Here is an 18,170-nt window from a genome sequence, read left to right as displayed (position 1 = left end):
CTGGCTAGTTTCCCAGAGGGCATGGATAGAGGCTCGGGTCCAGGTGCTCGAGAGGACCCTGGTTTCAGGGTCAGAAATCTGCTTTAACCCAGAAGGGGACTTTTCTGGGAGACTCTTGAGGTCTTCAGCGGCATTCCTAGCTGGGACAGCACGCTGGCTTCTGGAGCAGCCGGAACCAGAGTTGGCACTTGTGGAGAACACTTTCTCAGGCTCCTGTTGTCTTCTCTCTGCTCAGCTTCCCAGGCCATACTCACTGAATGTCTACTATGGATGGATGATGAGGATATGTGACAGTAAGTCAGACATGGTCCATGTCCTTAGGAGCCACAGATTGGCAAGGAAAGTTGACATTATACAAGCAATGAGCTGACAAAAAATAACCAGTTGGGTAAGTGCCAGGAAGGAAACCTGGAGGGAGTGTACAGTGGTCACCGGCTCTATCACGTGTGGCTCGGGGCCGGGGAGTGGCGTAGCGCACAGGATGAGGGAAGCTTCCAGAGCAAGGAGGATGCAACCCCCTGGGCAGGACCAACACTTGGGAGGATGCCCACTGCATCTAGTTTAACGGTCCATGGCATCTTTCAGAGCTTTATCTCTGTGGACCTGGACCTGCTGGTCACCATGGAAACCGAAGCTGTTGGTTCACCACTTCCTCGTCTCTTTTTCTCCTCCTCCTCCCATTTTTCTTTCCTTCCTGTCCTTACACCTACTCGCTCTCCTCTCTCTATTTTTATCCCCCACTTTCTATCTCATTTGTCCTAATTTCCTCGTCTGCTTTTTTTTTCCCCATTCTATTTTGTGTAGCTTTGTTAGCCTCCTTTAATTTCTCTTGCAGGAATAAGGTGGCAAATGCATACTTATATTCATTTAGATGTATGCACATACCCACCTATGCACATAAACACGTTCCTGATGTAATAATCCCAGGGCTGGTGCTCCAAGCCAACGCTACCCAAACCGTTATGAAGATGACAATCAAGAATGGGGGAAGTGCATTCTAGCCGCGTCATTCACCAGATGCTACTTGGAATACAGAGACTTTCGTTTAGATTCTCCCAAGGCAGCACTTGGGTGTATCTGTGTCTAACTTAAAACAGGCAGGGTTTGACTGCTCCTATCTTATAAACAGAGCCATCCGTCATGCTCAGCTAAAAATACTCATGGTGCATCTTTTATTTTATGCATATACACAAACCGATCCAGATTCGTCCAAGAATGCCTCTGCCAAATCCCATACTCATTAATCAAATCAGGGCAGGGAGCCCAACAGCCAACAAGTATAAGAACTGTGTGGATTTAGAGTTCTTCCTCCCTCCAGAACAGAGCCAGGGGATCCATCTCCATCCCTAAGGGGTCTTCCAGCAGACTGGGCATGTCTGGACCACCAAGGAGCTTATGGCGTGGACTGGCCTTGGCAGTGGCCTGGGTACGGCCACAGGGGGTGAGAAAAAGACCAGGGCGGGTGGTTCCTTCCAGAGCAGTAGAGACAGCTGGCCAATGAAACCACAGCAACCAAACAATTAAACCTGTTATTTGACCCCAGAGAGATGGAAACAACTAGGTGGTCCACTACATGGAGGATGTCAAAAAATATATTAATAGGTCATGGGAGTGAAAGTGGCGAGAGGGGACTGACTGTTCAGGGGCCCCAGCCTGAAATGAGTTAAGGGCCTGGATTGGATTGGGGCTCCTGAGCCCTGGCAGGTTCCCCAAAGGGTGAGCCCTGTGGTTGGTGCCCTAGAGGGTGACAAGGTGAAAATAAACAAGCCCTGGCTCTCCTTTGCCTCTTGGGAAATGTCTTGGAAGGGCCAGGCTGCAGAAGCAGGACTGTCACCTGGGCTCTAGAATGGAGTCACTGAATCCAGCATCTGCTGCCCTTCATGTGACCGGGAGCAATGAGCCTGTCTCCTCAGACGTGCAGTGGCCCTGAGGACCCTTCCTGGGCTGCCACTGGGTCCCAGGAGCCAGTGCCCTCAGAGCTGGCCCACAGAGTGGTGCCCGTTATCTGAGGCCCAGTACAGTGACCTGTGAGCGCCTCTCGTGACCTTCTGGACTCGCTCCCCACGCACCTCTGCAGCCTGCCCTCTCGTCACCTCTCTGTGTCCACCTTCCTGGATCCCCTGAGTCATCTGAAGGCCCGAACATCTCTCATCCCTGGCTCATCTTCTGCCCAGGCCTCTCTGCCCAACTCCATCACTCTTTCCTGAGAAGCAGCCTGGATGCCCCAGGACAGGGGAGGGGCCTGCCTGGGGGAGATGCCGCTCTGGTCCCCACTGTCCCTGAATCCTCTTCCCTGCTGTCCACTGGTCAGAGGCCCCAGAGGCCGGGAGTCCCTAGCATGTACCACAATGCCTGGAACACAGTAGGTGCTCAATAAATGCTTGTGGACTGAATCAGTAAATGAAAGAGACAGCAGACTAGATAGACATCAAGGGAGAAAGAATCCAGCTCTGATACCAGATGAACTGTGTCCCTTCAGAAGCTATGTTGAAGCCCTGACCCCCGGTACTTTAGAATATGAACGTCTTTGGAGATTGGGGGGGGGGTGTCTCTCTGCAGATTTGCTCCAGTTCAGAGGAGGTCACTGGGATGGGCTCAACCCCGTGCAGACGCTGTCTTTGTAAGAGGAGGGAAGTTTGGACACAGACACGGACTCATGGGAGAAGGACACTCCGGAGAAGTGAAAACTCCGGGATACAGATTCAGAGGTAGGACTGTGTGACGATGGGGGCAGAAGCTGGAGCGGTGCAGCCACAGCCCAGCAACACCTGTGCTCCAGGTGCAGGAAGAGGCAAGCAAGGATCTTCCCCTGGAGCCTCTGGAGGGAGCGCGGCCCTGCGGACCCCTGGATGGTGGGCTCCCGGCCTCTGGCACTGCGAGAGGAGAATTTACGTGGTTTGGGACAATCCGGTTTGTGGTGCTTCATTGCAGCAGCCCCAGGAGCCTAGGACAAAGCCAGTGGTGAGTCAGAGAGTTAGGTGTGGCTGGATGAGGAGCTGTCAATCCTTGCGTCTTATCTCTGTTAGAGTCTAAGTCGTTTCTGAGCCAAACTGGTGCCTGTAGCTGGCGGGCACTGAGAGGCCGGCTGCGGTGAAGTCTGGGATCCTGTGAGACGGGGGCTGGGAGGACTCCCCACCTGGGGTCCTGGCTCAGGTGAGGCAGGTGCCAGGGGGGCAGCCTCCGGAACCTACGGGGCCAGGAGTGGCATCAGATTTGATTAATGCCGAGAAAACATTCAAGGGCCCTTTGGGGTGAAGTGCATAGTCTTGGTCCTTCTTGGAAGAGGAACTGCACCTCCAAAGCCATGGATGTACAGACGGAGAAGCGTCAAAGACCCTGGCCAGGCGTCCCAAGACAGGGGCTCGATTTTGGGGGTCGGACAACATGGCGGGGGGCTGAGCTCGGCGGGTGTGGCTCTGGAAGATTCTGCTTGCAGAGTGGGCCTGTGGGGGTCCTGTCTACTGGCCTCCCCATGGCCCTTCTGGGAGGTGCCATCCCAGGACCACGGGAAAGCCCCCCACCCTCCCCTCTGTGGTCAACGGGGAGAGCAGCATGGACGAGCCATTGGCTCATGCCTCGCCTTCTTTGGCTTATTCTAAATGAAATCAGATGACCTGCTGAAAGCCGTTCCGCAGGGAGCTGTTACTGGCTTTCCATTTGTCACGCTGTAAACATCGGAGGCTGACTATCAACCTCTGCACCTGGGGATGTGTCAGCAGAGATTTAGTAAAACGCGCCTGGAAAGGGGAGCACGCTGGGGGCTTGGATGAGCTCAGCAGTGCAGCCTTATCGGACAGAAGCAGCCCCGGACCACGGCGTTTAGAACCAAGGGAACAGCTGGGCAAGGTAACGAATGGCAGGTGCACGGGCTCTGATGTGTCACCCGTCCTGGGGCAGAACAAAAATTACGTTGCTGCTTTCTGGGCATGGCACCGGTGAATTACCGTAATGCGGTACTTTAGAAAAGATAATTAAAAAAATTAAGCCTTGTGTGGACTGCAGTCTGACTTTATAGGGACAGAGTTGGGGTGGGTGGATTGTACCTGACTCCAGTGGTCCTGGAAGATTCTGCTTGGTTGCCTGGCCCCTGTGCAGCTGTCCCTGGCACCTCAGGCAGGACACTTGGTGGTCCTGAGACCTCAGAGAGGGCCTCCCCGCCCAACAGTATCCCAGAAGGGACCCCTTCCCTTCCCCGCCTTCTCTTTGAATTTAGCCCTCCCTCCCTTCTTCTCTCATTCTTCCCTCCCTACTTTTTCTTTCGGAAGTGTTTATCCCAAGCTGTACGTTTTGGTGATGTACAGGCTTATCGACCTAACCCCTCCCTGCTCTAGATCACGAGCTTGTGAAGGCAGCGGTGGTGGCTCCCACACACATCTGTGTGTCTTAGACCCTCTGAGGGGCCACGCCCTCTTGGCATCAAGCCGTCACTCACCAACCACTTCCAGGTGCACAAATGAACCTGCAGGAGGACACCCATGACGCTATTACAGGAACAGTGGAGGAAACATTTAAAATATCATTCTCCAGATATGTCAGTCCCTTCAGGGACCCTTTGCTGGTTCCTAAGAGCAAAGTGCCCAGGAATGGCTCCGTGTCACCCAGTGATCCTCAGCCAGGTCAGCGTGGGCCACGGGGTGAGACTAGGGGGCTTGTGGTGGTGACACTGCCCTCCCTCTGCCATGGCGGGCGGGCAAGGACACCTTCTGTTGCTTTCCCACTCATGCCCAACCCCGGCTGGCTCTGTGGATGGTCCACCCCAAGTAAGTGGTGCATTTTCACGAGAACATCGTATAAAGGCTAGAAATTGGAAGGAAAAAAAAAAGATCTGACTTGAATAATAGTCTTTATCCTAATTATAGAAAGCTGTGTGGTTTGAAAGGAAAAGAGGTTTCCATTAGGAGGCCTCTAAAAATAGTCATTGTGATTCGAACCGCCTTCTTCAGTTTCAGCCGGAATGTTAATTACATTAGCAAATCATTTTGGCAGCAGGCGGAGGTATTGGACCACGCCACGGGGGCCTCCTGCGAACACTCCATTCGCAGGGGAGCCCCCATGGAAATGCAGCTGTTTAGAACACACACACACACACACACACACACACACCCCTACCTTTCTGGTCTTCTCACAGGTGCCCCTCAGCAGGAACTTGCAGGGTGAACCCCAAATGGATACCAGACTTCCATCGGCAGCTCCTGGGCAGCTGGCAATTTTGCCAGTAGAAGACGAGGGCTGGTTATATCCGGGGAAGCAGTCATTCGGAAAGCAGTATGGACACCCCAGCCCCTGCCCCTGGGGAAGCCTTTCCATCACTCTGGCCCTTGGTGGTTAGGAACCCTGCTTCTCTTCTTCTAGAAAATGCCTGGGAGTGGCTTGAATCTTAAGGAAAAGGCGGGAAGTTTCCTGCTTAGATTTCTTATCTTTGGAAGGGTCCCAGGCCTTGTGGAGCCAAGTTGGGGGGAATTCAGTGCCTATGGGGCAAAACGTGGTATTTATTTATTATTATTATTATTATTTTAGTTTGGCATCTGGGGCAGAGAACTTGCAGTGTGATTTTTATGAAGTATTGCAGCTTCTGGATCTAATTTAAACTTTATTCTGATACTGTGCGCACATGCCCAGAGGCTCAGAAGCAGCTGAGCGAGGCTGACATGATTTATGGCAGGGGTATTTGGGGGGTGGCGATCTGGCAGACCCCTCAGGATCCTTAGCTGTTTGGAACAGAGGCTCTAAGTTTACTGGACTGTGGAGGCTACTGTGGACGGGCGGAAGGGGGAATCTCGCCAGGACCCGGCTTCCACTGCCGTTTGTGTGGTGTTTCCCGCTTGCGAGGCATCTTTGTTCCACTCTCTTCTGAGCTCGGGAGGCAGTAGTGTCCCACTTTATAAACGAGGAAACGGAGGCTCAGTAAGGCTAAATGACAGGGTTAGCGCCCAGTCTGCTCGTGTTCCCCTTTCTTTCATGTTTCTGGGGAGACTCCTGGAATGGAGTATGGAGACATGGGATTCTGGAGCGGGAGCAGGTGGAGTTGCTGCAAGGAGGAGGTGTCCTGAGTTGGGGATGCTGTTCCTGGCAGTGGCTGTGGATGAGCAGGAGTGTGGCGGAGCCATGTGGATAGTGTGACGTCATTTCCGTATCCGGATATCACTGGTGGGGTGAAGAGGAGGGGGCGGTATCAGGAGGGGGCCGGTTCACACAGACCCTGGGGTCCGGGTGTCATCCTCCAGATGTCAGGGAAGCACCCAAGGGCGTGAGCTCGTCCTCCGACAGAGATGGCGGAGAAGGCCAAGGTTTAGGTGAGGCGTCTCAAAGGCGGATGGAGGATGAGGTTGGGGGTGGGAGGCAGGGAGGCGGTGAAAGAGGGAAACGGTTGGGCAGGAGGAGCAGGGATGGTGACAGGTGTTCACAGAGACGGGGAAGGGGCTGGGTGGGCGGAAAGGAGGAGCCAGATGTGGTCAGCAGGGCAGGAGGAACGCACCTGGCTCTGGGGGCCCAGGAAGGTCCTGACGTGTCGGGGTGGGCCGTCCCTTGGTCATCAGCATCCTCTGCCCGAGACTTCAAGGGTCTGGTCTCTGTGCCTCAGGAGTTCAGGGTCAGGAGTTCCTGTTGTGGCTCAGTGGGTTAAGAACCTACCACAGTGTCTGTGAGGATCCGGGTTTGATCCCTGGCCTTGCTCAGTGGGTTAAGGATCCAGTGTTGCTGTGAGCTTTGGCATAGGTCACAGAGGCTGCTCAGATCCCTTGTTTCTATGGCTGGTGGAGGCTGGCTGCTGCAGCTGCAATTCAACCCCTAGTCTGGGAACCTCCATATGCCACATGTGTGGCCAATGATAAAGAAAAAAGGGACTGAAGAAGGAGGAGGGGCCTCCAGGGGTCACCTGCCCGGCCCCCCAGTTTGCAGACAAAGCAAGTGAGGCTTTGAAAGGCCGAGGCACAGAGCACGGCACACCTGGAACCAAAGTGACCCTGGCCCTGTGCTCTCTCCCTGCACTGCTCTCTCTGGGACCACAGCTTCATCACCAAGGTCACATCATCCTTAAATCTGGAAACCCGGGGCTGCAAATGGCCCCGCTGTGTCACATGCCTCAGAATTTCTTACTCCCTCGTCGCCTTGGTTGACAGGCCCGCATCTCTGCAGGCGCCCATTAGAAATTGCTTCCCATGGAATTCCCATTGTGGTGCAGCGGAAACAAATCCAACAATGAACCATGAGGTTGCGGGTTCAATCCCTGGCTTCGCTCAGTGGGTTAAGGGTCTGGTGTTGCTGTGAGCTGTGGTGTAGTTCGCAGACATGGCTTGGATCTGGCGTTGCTGTGGCTCTGGCGTAGGCCAGCAGCTGCTGCTCTGATTCGACCCCTAGCCTGGGAACCTCCATATGCCGCGGGTGCAGCCCTAAAAGGACAAAAAAAAAAAAAGCTTCGCTGAGGGTGGGGGGGCACAGGGGATCGGGAGGCAAGCACCTAATAAGGGAGCTCCAAAGCCCTACTTTGTGCTGGTCTTGGGGTCACTTCCTGGCCCAGCTGCCACCTGCCTCTCCCAGAGTGTAGTCACTGGCTACACTGCCAGGAAGTCCAGCTTCCCAGGGCAAGGAGGCTCTGGTGGAGGAAGGATGGATGAAGCGGTATTTGGACCAGGAGCAGGGGACGGGTGACACAACCAGAAGGAAACGCTGGACAGGTGGCAGCAGGGGGGCCAGCCCTGGAGGAAGCTGGGCGAGCCCGTCGTGTGATTGCAGAAGAGGAAGACGCTCCGTTTGGCCCCAGGAGGCCAAATAACAAGAGATGAGGGTGAGTGTGGACCCCCAGGGCCGAGGAGAGGCCAGCCTTGACAGACCACTGGCCCCGAGCCAGGAATGGTGCTGGGTGTGGTCAGAGCATAATGAATACAACCTATGACGCTGACAGTGGAGACAATAAGAACATAACTGAGCCTTTCCCACGGCGAGGCCCTGCTCCGAGCACTTCACAGGAATGAGATCATTTACTCCCCACAAGTCTGGGAGGTAAAAACTATTTTTAAAATGTTTTATAATATTTATTGAAATATATTTGATTCAGGTGTACAGCAAAGCCATTCACTTATAAATATGTGTATGTATATATATATATATATATATATATATATATATATACATATATATTTTTTCAGGTTATTTTCAATTACGGTTTGTGATAGGATATTGACTAGAGTTCCCTGTGCTATAACATAGGTCCTTGCTGGCTGTCTAGTTTAGATGTAGCGTGTATCTGTTCAGCCCAAAGGCCTCACTGAGCTACCCCTCTTTCCACTTTGGTAACCATGTTTGTTCTCTATGTCTATGAGTCTATTTCTGTTTTGTAAATAAGGTCACTTGTATCATTTTTTAGATTCTACACATAAGTGACATCATGTGATGTTTGTCTTTCTCTTTCCGACTTATTCATTTGGCTTGATTATCTCTAGCTCTGTCTGTTGTTGCTATGAATGGCCTTCTTTCTTTCTTTTTCGTGGCTGAGTAGTGTTCCACTGTGGATATATGAGGAGGCATGGTTATCCCCACTTTCCAGATGAAGGCACTGAGGCACAGCTGCTGAGTGACTGACCCAGACTCTGAACTCTGGCAACAGATCCAGGGTCTCCTCCCTCAGCCACCAAACCAGCATGAGTCTTACTGATTCAAGCTCTAGAACAATCAGATCACGTGTGATGGCTGCTGTGAAGGAAAAGAAGGACACAGAGCCAGGAAATGAGGGAAGAACGGTAAGTCCTACCTGAGATAGAATCTTCCAGAAGGGGCTCTCTGAGGAAGTGGTATTTCAACTGAGACCTGAAGGCTGAAAGGGATTTCATTTATGTAACTAATAACTGCAAAGCTTTCACTGGAAAAAGGGAAATCTTGCCTGTTGGTTTTAATTGTTATGCTACTTTTATTGCACCTCATAAGTCTCATTAATTTTTCTCTCCAGAGGGAGCTGAGGGCTGCGTTAGCTGAAGTGGGGCAAACTTGGGAGGCTCTAACTGGGCAGGGACGGGAGGGGTCCCCGCCTTGGCCAGGCTAACTCATGCCAGAGGCGCAAAGTCTCCTGTTTTTGTCAGACTGTAGCCATGTCTGGCAAACCTTGTTTAATTTGGATCTCGGGGTGTTTAAAAAATTAATTGGTTTGGCTCTGCCTTTGCCTCCTTTCCTCCTGTGAGACCAAGCTCCACCGTAAAATTTAAAGTGGCCGCGTCAGCTGGGCGTGCTCTCTGCACAGGGCCGGGCCCCCTCCCCCGGCCTGGGGGCTCCGTCACGGGGAGATGGCAGAGAGCATCCCTTGGTCTCCTGCCTCGTGGAAGGGGAGACGTCTTCTTCCTCACCCTGTGCATCCCTCTCCGGGAGGGCTTCACGCATGTGAGGGGGAGACCAGAGGGCTGGGTGACGATAACGGGGGCAGGACAGGATAGGCGCGTGCCCTGGGCCCCAGATGGCGCCGGAAGCCTGGATGGGCCACTTGGAGGAAAATGCCGTCCAGGTGATGTGTTGAAAGTCAGTTCCAATACATGACTGTTCACTGAGCCCCTCCGCTGTGCCAGGCCCTGGGATAGGCGCTGAAGGGGACCTGGGGAGAAATTAGGCTGGGGATGCTGCTAAGGCATTTTCATGCAGCCATGCAGCCAGCATGGCCCGGGCACCTTCTGGGTACAGGAGAGAGGCCAAGTGCTTTCCCCTCCTTGGAGGGGCTCACTGGGTGGTGGGGAACCCACAGTGCCCTAGGGTCAGTCCTGGAGCCACGTGCAGGGTGCTGCGGGAGCCCAGATGGCGGGCTGAGGACCTGCAGTCAGGGAGGGCTTCCCCAGGAGGGGACCTGGAAGTATGAATGGGAAAAGAAGGGCCAGAGAGGGTGCAGGTGGTGGCAATGGTATGTGCAGAAGTGGGGTGGGGGGTGGGGGTGGGGCAACAGGAGAGCGTGAAGGGCGCCGTGTGGGGTCTCCTTTCTTTGTTAGGCAGCCATGAGCATGCGCCTTGCTCTGATAGGACAAGGTGATTGCGACAAATAATGAGAGGCAGCTCACGTTCCCTGAGCACCCACATGCCCCAAGCTTTAGGCCAAGCAGTTACCTGTTGCATATTATGAAAATCTCACAATTCTCTAGTTGATGGGTGGGGGGGATTTCTCCCACTTTACTGATGCATGAATTGTGGCTAGGACGGTACCCCCGGGCCCTGCCCCTGGCTGACAGCTAGTGATGGGTAGAGTCAGGGTGAGAGAGGCCCGCAGGCCCAGGTTGGTCTGATGCTGATGAATAACCAGTCTGTGCCCCGGGGCTGCATGTCCTCAGATGGGCCCCTCCTGGATGGGTAATTCTATTTGGAGGCTGTTTATACATTAAAATATGAAATTTAAAATGAAAAAACTGAAAACAAACATGGCTTCCAAAGAGGATAGGCTGGGGGGGGGGGATGAACTGAGGGTTTGGGCCTGGCATGGGCACTCAGGGCTACAGAATGACTGGCCAACAGGGACCTGCTGGGTTTTTGTGTGTGTGTGTTTGTTTTTCTTTTTAGGGCCACACACACAGCATATGGAGGTTCCCAGGCTAAGGGTCAAATCGGAGCTATAGCTGCTGGCCTACACCACAGCCACAGCAACACCAGATCCAAGCCACATCTGTGACCTCCACCACAGCTCACGGCAACACCTATCCTTAACCCAGTGAGCGAGGCCAGGGATCAAACCGAGTCCTAGTCAGATTCGTTTCCCCTGAGCCACGACGGGAACTGCAGGGACCTGCTGTTATAGCACGGAGAATGCTACCCAGTGTTCTGTGATAATCTATGTGGAAAAAGAATCTGAAAGAGAATGAAAATAATATAAAATAAACACCTTAGTGCTGAATAGCCCTCACTTCCACCCCGGGGATGGAGAATGGAAACAATCAACAAACACGCTTTCTATTTTAGACCCTGGAATTTGGAAGCTTAGGTTTAAGAAAGATTTAAGAATTTTAGCCAGGTTGCTGCAGGGGCTGCCAGTTTTGGTTGGATACACAAAGCGTCAGGTTTTCAGCCTTGAAAATCAACCTTCTTAGAAATAGAAATGGATTCTTAGCTACAGACCTTATAACTGGATGCGACAACTTGCCCTCCCCATGGCAGAGAGAAGAAAGTGCTTAGGGGGAAGGAAAGGAAGCATTTGCTGTGCCCAGGAGCACCCCTTCTTTCTGCCTGAGCCCCTCCAAAGCACCCTAGGTTTCAGCAAGTGATTTCCAACCTGGAGGGAGTTGCCATGAAACCCAGGTGTGAAGGATGAGCCGAGACTTCAAGAAAAAAATTGTGTTTCCTGAGTGTACCCCTAAAGGTAGAGGTAATTAAATTGCATTACAAAACTACTATGCCCTGCCTTTGGTGTATACTCAGTGCTGTGATCTAAATCAGGTAATTGCAGCTTGAGAACAGGGAGTTATTTTTCTTACCATATTGGGGTATTTATATAATAGAGCCCCCACATGGAAAAGGGGCATGTTACAAATGCTTTTAAGAAGCTGCATTTGTCGGAGTTCCCATTGTGGCTCAGTGGTTAACGAATCTGACTGGGAACCATGAGGTTGCGGGTTCTATCCCTGGCCTCGTTCAGTGGGTTAAGGAGACGGTGTTGCTGTGAGCTGTGGTGGAGGTCGAAGATGTGGCTTGGATCTGGTGTTGCTGTGGCTGTGGCGTAGGCTGGTGGCTACAGCTCCAACTAGACCCCTAGCCTGGGAACCTCCATATGCCATGGGAGCGGCCCTAAAAAGACCAAAAGAAAAAAAAAAAAAAGACAAAAGACAAACAAACAAAAAAGATACTGCATTTGTTTACCTGTTCCTACATCTGTTAGTTCCCAAAAGTAATTGGAAAGTTGTGGAAGAATAAAAGATTAATTGGCATTACCAAATAATTAATTTGGGCTGACTCTAGAAGGGAGTGCCGTAAAATTAATTGATATCTTCAATTCAATGGAAAAGAAAAAAATCAGTTAAGCTGGTTGTTGGCTAAAATCTTCTATTTTATTTTATTTTGTTTTATTTTACCTCCCAAAGAAACTCTGTATATCATATTGCTGATATGTTGATATTCACTTTTAATTTTTGTTAAGTTTTATTGACGTATAGTTGATTTATAACTGTGATAATTTCTGCTGCACAAGTGATTCAGGTATGTATATATATACACACACATCCATTCTTTTTTTTTTTTTTTTTGTCTTCTTGCCTTTTCTGGGACCGAACCCAAGGCACATGGAGGTTCCCAGGCTAGGGGTCTAATGGGAGCTGTAGCCACCAGCCTACACCACAGCCACAACAATGCCATATCTGAGCCTTGTCTTCGACCTACACCACAGCTCATGGCAACACTGGATCCTTAACCCACCGAGCAAGGCCGGGGATCAAACCCGCAACCTCATGGTTCCTAGTCGGATTTGTTAACCACTGAGCCATGAAGGGACCCCCACACACATCCATCCCTGTTCAGATTCTTTTCCCACATAGACTAGCACAGAACACTGGGGAGGGTTCTCTGCACTCTACAGCGGGTCCCTGTTTTTCAACCATTCCGTATACCTCAGCGTGCATGTGCCAGTCCCAAACCCCCAGTCCGTCCCTCCCCCACACCTGTCCCCTTAGGTGACCGTACAATTTGTTTTCAAAATCTGTTTTGTTTTTTTCTGCTTTGCAAATAAGTTCATTTGTATCCTTTTTTAGGATTCCACATATAAGTGATGTTATACGATGTTTGTCTCTCTGGAAAGTCTTCTGTTTTCAAATGGCAGTGTAGAAATTGTTTCTGTGATGTGTATCCTGTGACAGTCTCTGATGGCATAAGCATTTTAGCAGGAAAAAGTGCTTTCGGCTAATTTTGTCTTTTTCATTGGGCTCATGATCTTTAAGCTTTTCTCTTATACAAATAAAGAGCACAGGTGTGGTGGACACGCATTCATTGGGAGTGCATCAAGGAACGTGAGTCTGCCTTCTAGGTGGAGGCCACCTGCCCCCAGGCCCACCAGCAATGCTGGGGGTGGGGTCCTACATCCCCACTGTCACCAGCACTTGACACTATCCGGCCGTCTCATTTCTGTGCAGCTAATAATTGCCAGTTGACACCTTGCCGTTTAAATTTCTATTTCTTGGAGTCACGGCTCAGCGGTTAACCAACCCGACGAGGATCCATGAGGATGCAGGTTTGATCCCTGGCCTCGACCAGTGGGTTAAGGATCCGGTGTGGCCATGAGCTGTGGTGTAGGTCGCAGGCACAGCTAGGATCCTGCATTGCTGTGGCTGTGGCGAAGGCTGACAGCTACAGCTCTGAGTTGACCCCTAGCCCAGGAACCTCCATATGCCAAGGGTGCGGGCCTAAAAAGACCAAAAAAAAAAAATTCTATTTCTCTGATTACTAATGACTTTGAGCATCTCTTTTCCCATTATTAGTCTTTTGAATTTTCTCCTCTGTAAGTAGCCTGATCATATCCTTTGACCATTTGCCCACTGGGGCTTCTTTTCCTTCCTTACATATCATGGACATTCCATTTTTGTCAGATTTAGACACTCTGGCCTCACCTCCCAGTCTGTTATCTGCCCGTTCCTATGGTCCAGGGTGTCCTTTCTGGAACATACATCCTTTGTCTCACTGTCAGCAACTTTACCAATGACTGTCACTTTCATTTCACCTTATGCTTTGGTACTTTTGAGGTTTTATTTCAGAAGTGTTCCCCCATCTCTGGGTCACAAAGATATTTTTTCTATATTTTCTTCTATTACCTTTATGGTTTTGCTTTTCACACTTAGTTCTTTAACCCATTTAGAGTTCACTGTTGTTGAGTGGTCTTAGGTGGAGAACCAGTTTTAGGGGTCCCCATGTAGAAAGCCAAATTTCCCTATGCCATACAGTGAAACTTCTTCTTCTTCTTTTTTTTTTTGTCTTTTTGCCATTTCTTAGGCCACTCCCTCGACATATGGAGGTTCCCAGGCTAGGGGTCAATTCAGAGCTGTAGCCACCAGCCTATGCCAGAGCCACAGCAACACGTGAGCCGAGTCTCATCTGCAACCCACACCACAGCTCACGGCAATACCGGATCCTTAACCCACTGAGCAAGGCCAGGGATCGAACCCGCAATCGCGTGGTTTCTAGTCGGATTCGTTAACCACTGAGCCACGACGGGAACTCCCATACAGTGAAACTTCTACCTTGATCCGTAACGTTCTCACATTGTGTTTTGTTCCCCACGTACCACACTTAAGTTTGGACCGAATCACTCTTTGGTTACATTAGTCGGCAGTCAGTTTTTGCGCCAATACCGTGATTTGTATTTCTTTTTTTTCCCCTTTTTTGCCCCCCAGCTGTGACTGTGTCATGTGTCTTAATACCTAGTTGAACGAGGCTATTTGAGCTATTTCAGGACCTTTTCCTTTCTGTACATATTTTAGAATAAGTGTATTCAATTTCTCAAAGATCCAACTAGGTTTTTATTGCATATAATTGACTTATATTTATAATTAACTTATTTATAGGTTAATACATAGGGGAAAGAATTAAATCTTTATGACACTAAGTCATCTGTGAAAGAGCATGGGATTCTATTTTGTCATTTGTTCAGGACATCATCCAAGTTCTTTATTAGATTTTCCACATTGCCTCCTTACAGGTCTTCTGCATTCTTGCTTCGATAAATTCTGAAGTAATTCTCGCCATAATTAGCTGCCATTGGGAATTTATCTTACCTTCTATTATATTTTCTGCTTTGTTATTATGGGTGTACAGAAATGTGACTGATTTTTTTTTAAATGTATTTTTCATCAGACAATCTTGCAAAACCAGCTTTTATTTTTTTCTAATGATTCTGCTGGTCTTTCCTGGCTAATGAGCAGATCATTCATCTTGAATAATACAGATTTTTTTCTCTTTCCTTCTTAACTTTACACCCTTTCTGTCTCCCCCCGTCCCCATAACACTGGCCACAGCTTCTAGGTCCATGAGAAACAATGAGTGATGGTGCACATCTGGCCTCGGATCCAGGCTTAAAGGAAATGCACCTAAATTGACTCCACTAATTGTAATGTTTGTTGCAGATTTTTAGTATATAGACTTTATCAAGATATGAAAGTTCCCTTTAATTTGTAGTTCGTTAAGAGTTTTTCTTTCCTAAATAAGTGCTGAATTTTAAGAAATGCCTTTTGGATTTACATAATGCATTGGCAATTTATTGATTCAGATAATCTCACATTTTTTGTCTTTTGGTCTATTTCTGTGATGAACCACATAGATAGATTTTATTCTGTTGAACAATCTTTGTTTTTGTTTTGTTTTTTTGTTTGTTTGTTTGTTTTTGGCCATGCCCAGGGCATGTGGAAGTTCCCTGGCCAGAGATCAAACTCACACCTCAGCAGCGATCCAAGCTGCCAGAGTAACAATGCTGGATCCTTAACTCTCTGTGCCACAAGGAAACTCAAGGCTAGCTTTTTTGTACCGTATTAGAAAATAAGCTGTTGCAGAAATTGGCACAACATTGTAGATAAACTATATTTTAATGAAAAATAAGACTATGAATAAAAATAAACAAAGAAGCTGATGGATTCAGTTAGCTAATATCTAATTTAGGATTTTTTCATCTATGTTCCTAATAAAATGAGCCTATTGTGCTCATTTTCATATGTTTTCATTCTCTGGTTTTAGAAACAAGATTATATTAGCCACATAATATGATTTAAGCAGCTTTCACTCTTTTTCTGTTTCTTAGAATAAAACTGTTACAGGATAGGAATTCTGGCCTTTAAAAAATTTGGCAAATCCATTTGTAAAACCACTGGAACTTCTTTACAAAGACTGGTTGACTCTTGTTTTAATTTCTTTAGTGTTGTTGATCTGCTTGGATTCTCTCTGGTTGTGTCAACTTTGGAATTTTGCATTTTTGCCTAGGGATTTATTAGATTTTCAAATTTGTTAAGTTCATAATACTTTCTCGTTATAGCTTTGGTCTCTGTTCTCTCAGGCTCAGTGTCTTCAGTGATGCGGAGAGGAGCAGGCACTTCTCCTGCAGAGACGGCCGTGAGACCCCTGGTTTGGGGTTTGGTTGCCAGAGAACAAGCTAGAAGCATGGGTCTTGTCTGTTTCTGGGGCCTCCCTGAGTTTGTGGACGAAGTGCGTTTGGCACTGCCGTTTCCGAGAGCCCTGAACCCTGAGCGGGGAGAGACAGGAACAGACCTGAGCTTCAGCCCTTGCTTCTGATCTGGGCTGGAGTGTGGCAGCCCCATGTGTGGGGTGGGGGGGTGAGTTGAGAATGGAAGGCATCTTCCTAGACTTGGCTTCCTGGCTCCTCAGGGTGAGTTCTTTTTTGTAAAAGCAGTGATTCCACAAAGATTGATCTACACTCGTTCTCTTTTAGGTTTCACGCTTTAAGTGACCACCGGCGGAGCTCTAGAATTTGAGGAACTTAGAGACTGAAGCAATCCCCTTGGAAGGAGAGGCTAGAGATTTGCTAGAGACTAAAGCCACTCCCCCCCCGCCCCAACCCTTCATGACCAGCACTGGAGTCCAGTGCCTAAGTGCATCTTGGGCGCTCTGATGGGCCAGGGTTACCTTTGCCCTGAGACTGTAATGGGCATGATGGAGGCAGAAATTTTGGAGCCAGATAGTTGGAGGTTAAGCTCCTGTGTCAATCACTTGTTAAATCCATGACCTGCTGCGAGGGATGTAACTACGTCTAGGCAGATACAGGTGCAGACACAGGTAAAATAAACCCAAAACTGAAGGAAGTCCAGAGGCATGCGTAAGACTGCGAGAACAGACAGGGGATACGGAGACACCAGAAACTAGTGAGAGCAGGCTTAGACCTGCAGAAAGTCACCGCTGCCCATTGGCCTGCAGAACAGGAGCGGAGGATGGGGGCTTCAGGGCAGCACAAAGATGCACCCACCAATAGGATCCCTGGAGCCAAAGAAAGGAAGGATGAGGAAGGGGTGGGGGAAGGATAGTACACAGCTCTCTCTCCCCCACCCTCCTACCCTGCCGACCCCTCTCCCTGACGTACCCCATTAGAAACAAGAGCGCAAGGACGCTCATTCTACAAGGGTCAGCTCCAGGATGCAGAGGATCGAGAGGGATGGAGATGGGAGGGGATGCACAGAGAAAAAGCAGCACAAAGGTTAGATGTGAACATTTCTGGAAATTGTCCCACATGTAGTAGGTGACCAAGGAACGCTGCCTTTCCAGGGATGCTGAGCAGCGTCTGCCTAATCTGAGTTCAGTGTCTCCCCAAGCGTCCGTGGGTGTGATTTCTTCACAGTTTTCACAAGAGCATCTTGTTGTTTGCCCATGGGCTACCTCAAGCCAGAGCAAGTTTCCCCAGGTCAAACTGAAAATGAAATCACAGAGCAGAAGCAATAGTGAGGAGCAGAATTGCACTGCAAGAGTGGGGAACCCATGAGCCAAGAATAAGGCTTATCAAAAGATGCCAACTCTACAGCATATAGGAGTGAGAAAAGCATGTTGAAAATTAAATATGAAAGGGGTGATTATGCAGTAATGAGACTGAGGACATTACAAAGGACACTGCCATTTAAACCATCACATCGCAACAGAGTAATGAACGGGAAAACCCTCCAGCTTTGTAATTATAATCATAGTTGCCATAACAACTTAGTATCTCTCTCTGTGAACATCTATCTCGAAACTCTATTTTTGGCCATGACTGTGCCTCAACATGTATTTTTCTTTATATAGCAGCTAATTTTTCAAATTACTGATCTTGGGGAAAGAAACAATTCTGTTTTCGTTCTCTCTGCATGTAAATGTCTCAGGGATAATTAGAGAAATGAGCAGGTGTGAAAGTTCCTTATGAAAAACGCTCTAAAAGTGTGGATGTCTTGACTACATTTGTTTCGACAGAATGTTCTCTGGACCTGTACACTCTATTGTTCCTTGTCAAGCAGCTTAACATAAATCTTCTCTGTGGGGCTCATAAATATTTGAAAAATTATTAGTTCTGTAAGGTGTTTGAGGATTATTTGACAAGTCAAGATTTATGCTGTGTAACAGAAATTGGCTTCGCAGAATCCTGAGTCTCAGGAATGAATGCCTGAGTAAACACAGGTTTACCCTGCTTAACAGAAATGCACGTAACAGATGCCCAACTGAGGCAAACAACGAGTTGACTTTTCAAAAAAACATCATTTGAAGAACTCGGA

General features: G+C 49.1%; 1 protein-coding gene across 1 annotated transcript in view; it reads left to right on the top strand.

Annotated features, from left to right (window-relative positions):
• The first annotated feature begins 6,164 nt into the window (after positions 1–6,164).
• The window catches only part of CPXM2 (carboxypeptidase X, M14 family member 2), a 146,514-nt gene continuing 134,508 nt past the window's right edge, over positions 6,165–18,170 (top strand). The window contains exons 1-4 of the mRNA XM_013983827.3: positions 6,165–6,293; positions 7,537–7,783; positions 7,901–7,998; positions 8,495–8,735. The gene's annotated coding sequence lies outside the window, so the exon portion shown is untranslated. The remainder of the gene's footprint in view (positions 6,294–7,536; positions 7,784–7,900; positions 7,999–8,494; positions 8,736–18,170) is intronic.

The sequence above is a fragment of the Sus scrofa genome, chromosome 14, assembly GCF_054392235.1.
Source record: "Sus scrofa isolate SSC_HxYL_T2T_F1_AM1 chromosome 14, Sscrofa_HxYL_maternal_Yorkshire_Landrace_v2.0, whole genome shotgun sequence".
Lineage (NCBI taxonomy): Eukaryota > Metazoa > Chordata > Mammalia > Artiodactyla > Suidae > Sus > Sus scrofa.
The sequence above is the reverse complement of the archived record's forward strand: the minus strand, read 5'-3'. Positions and strand labels throughout refer to the sequence as shown.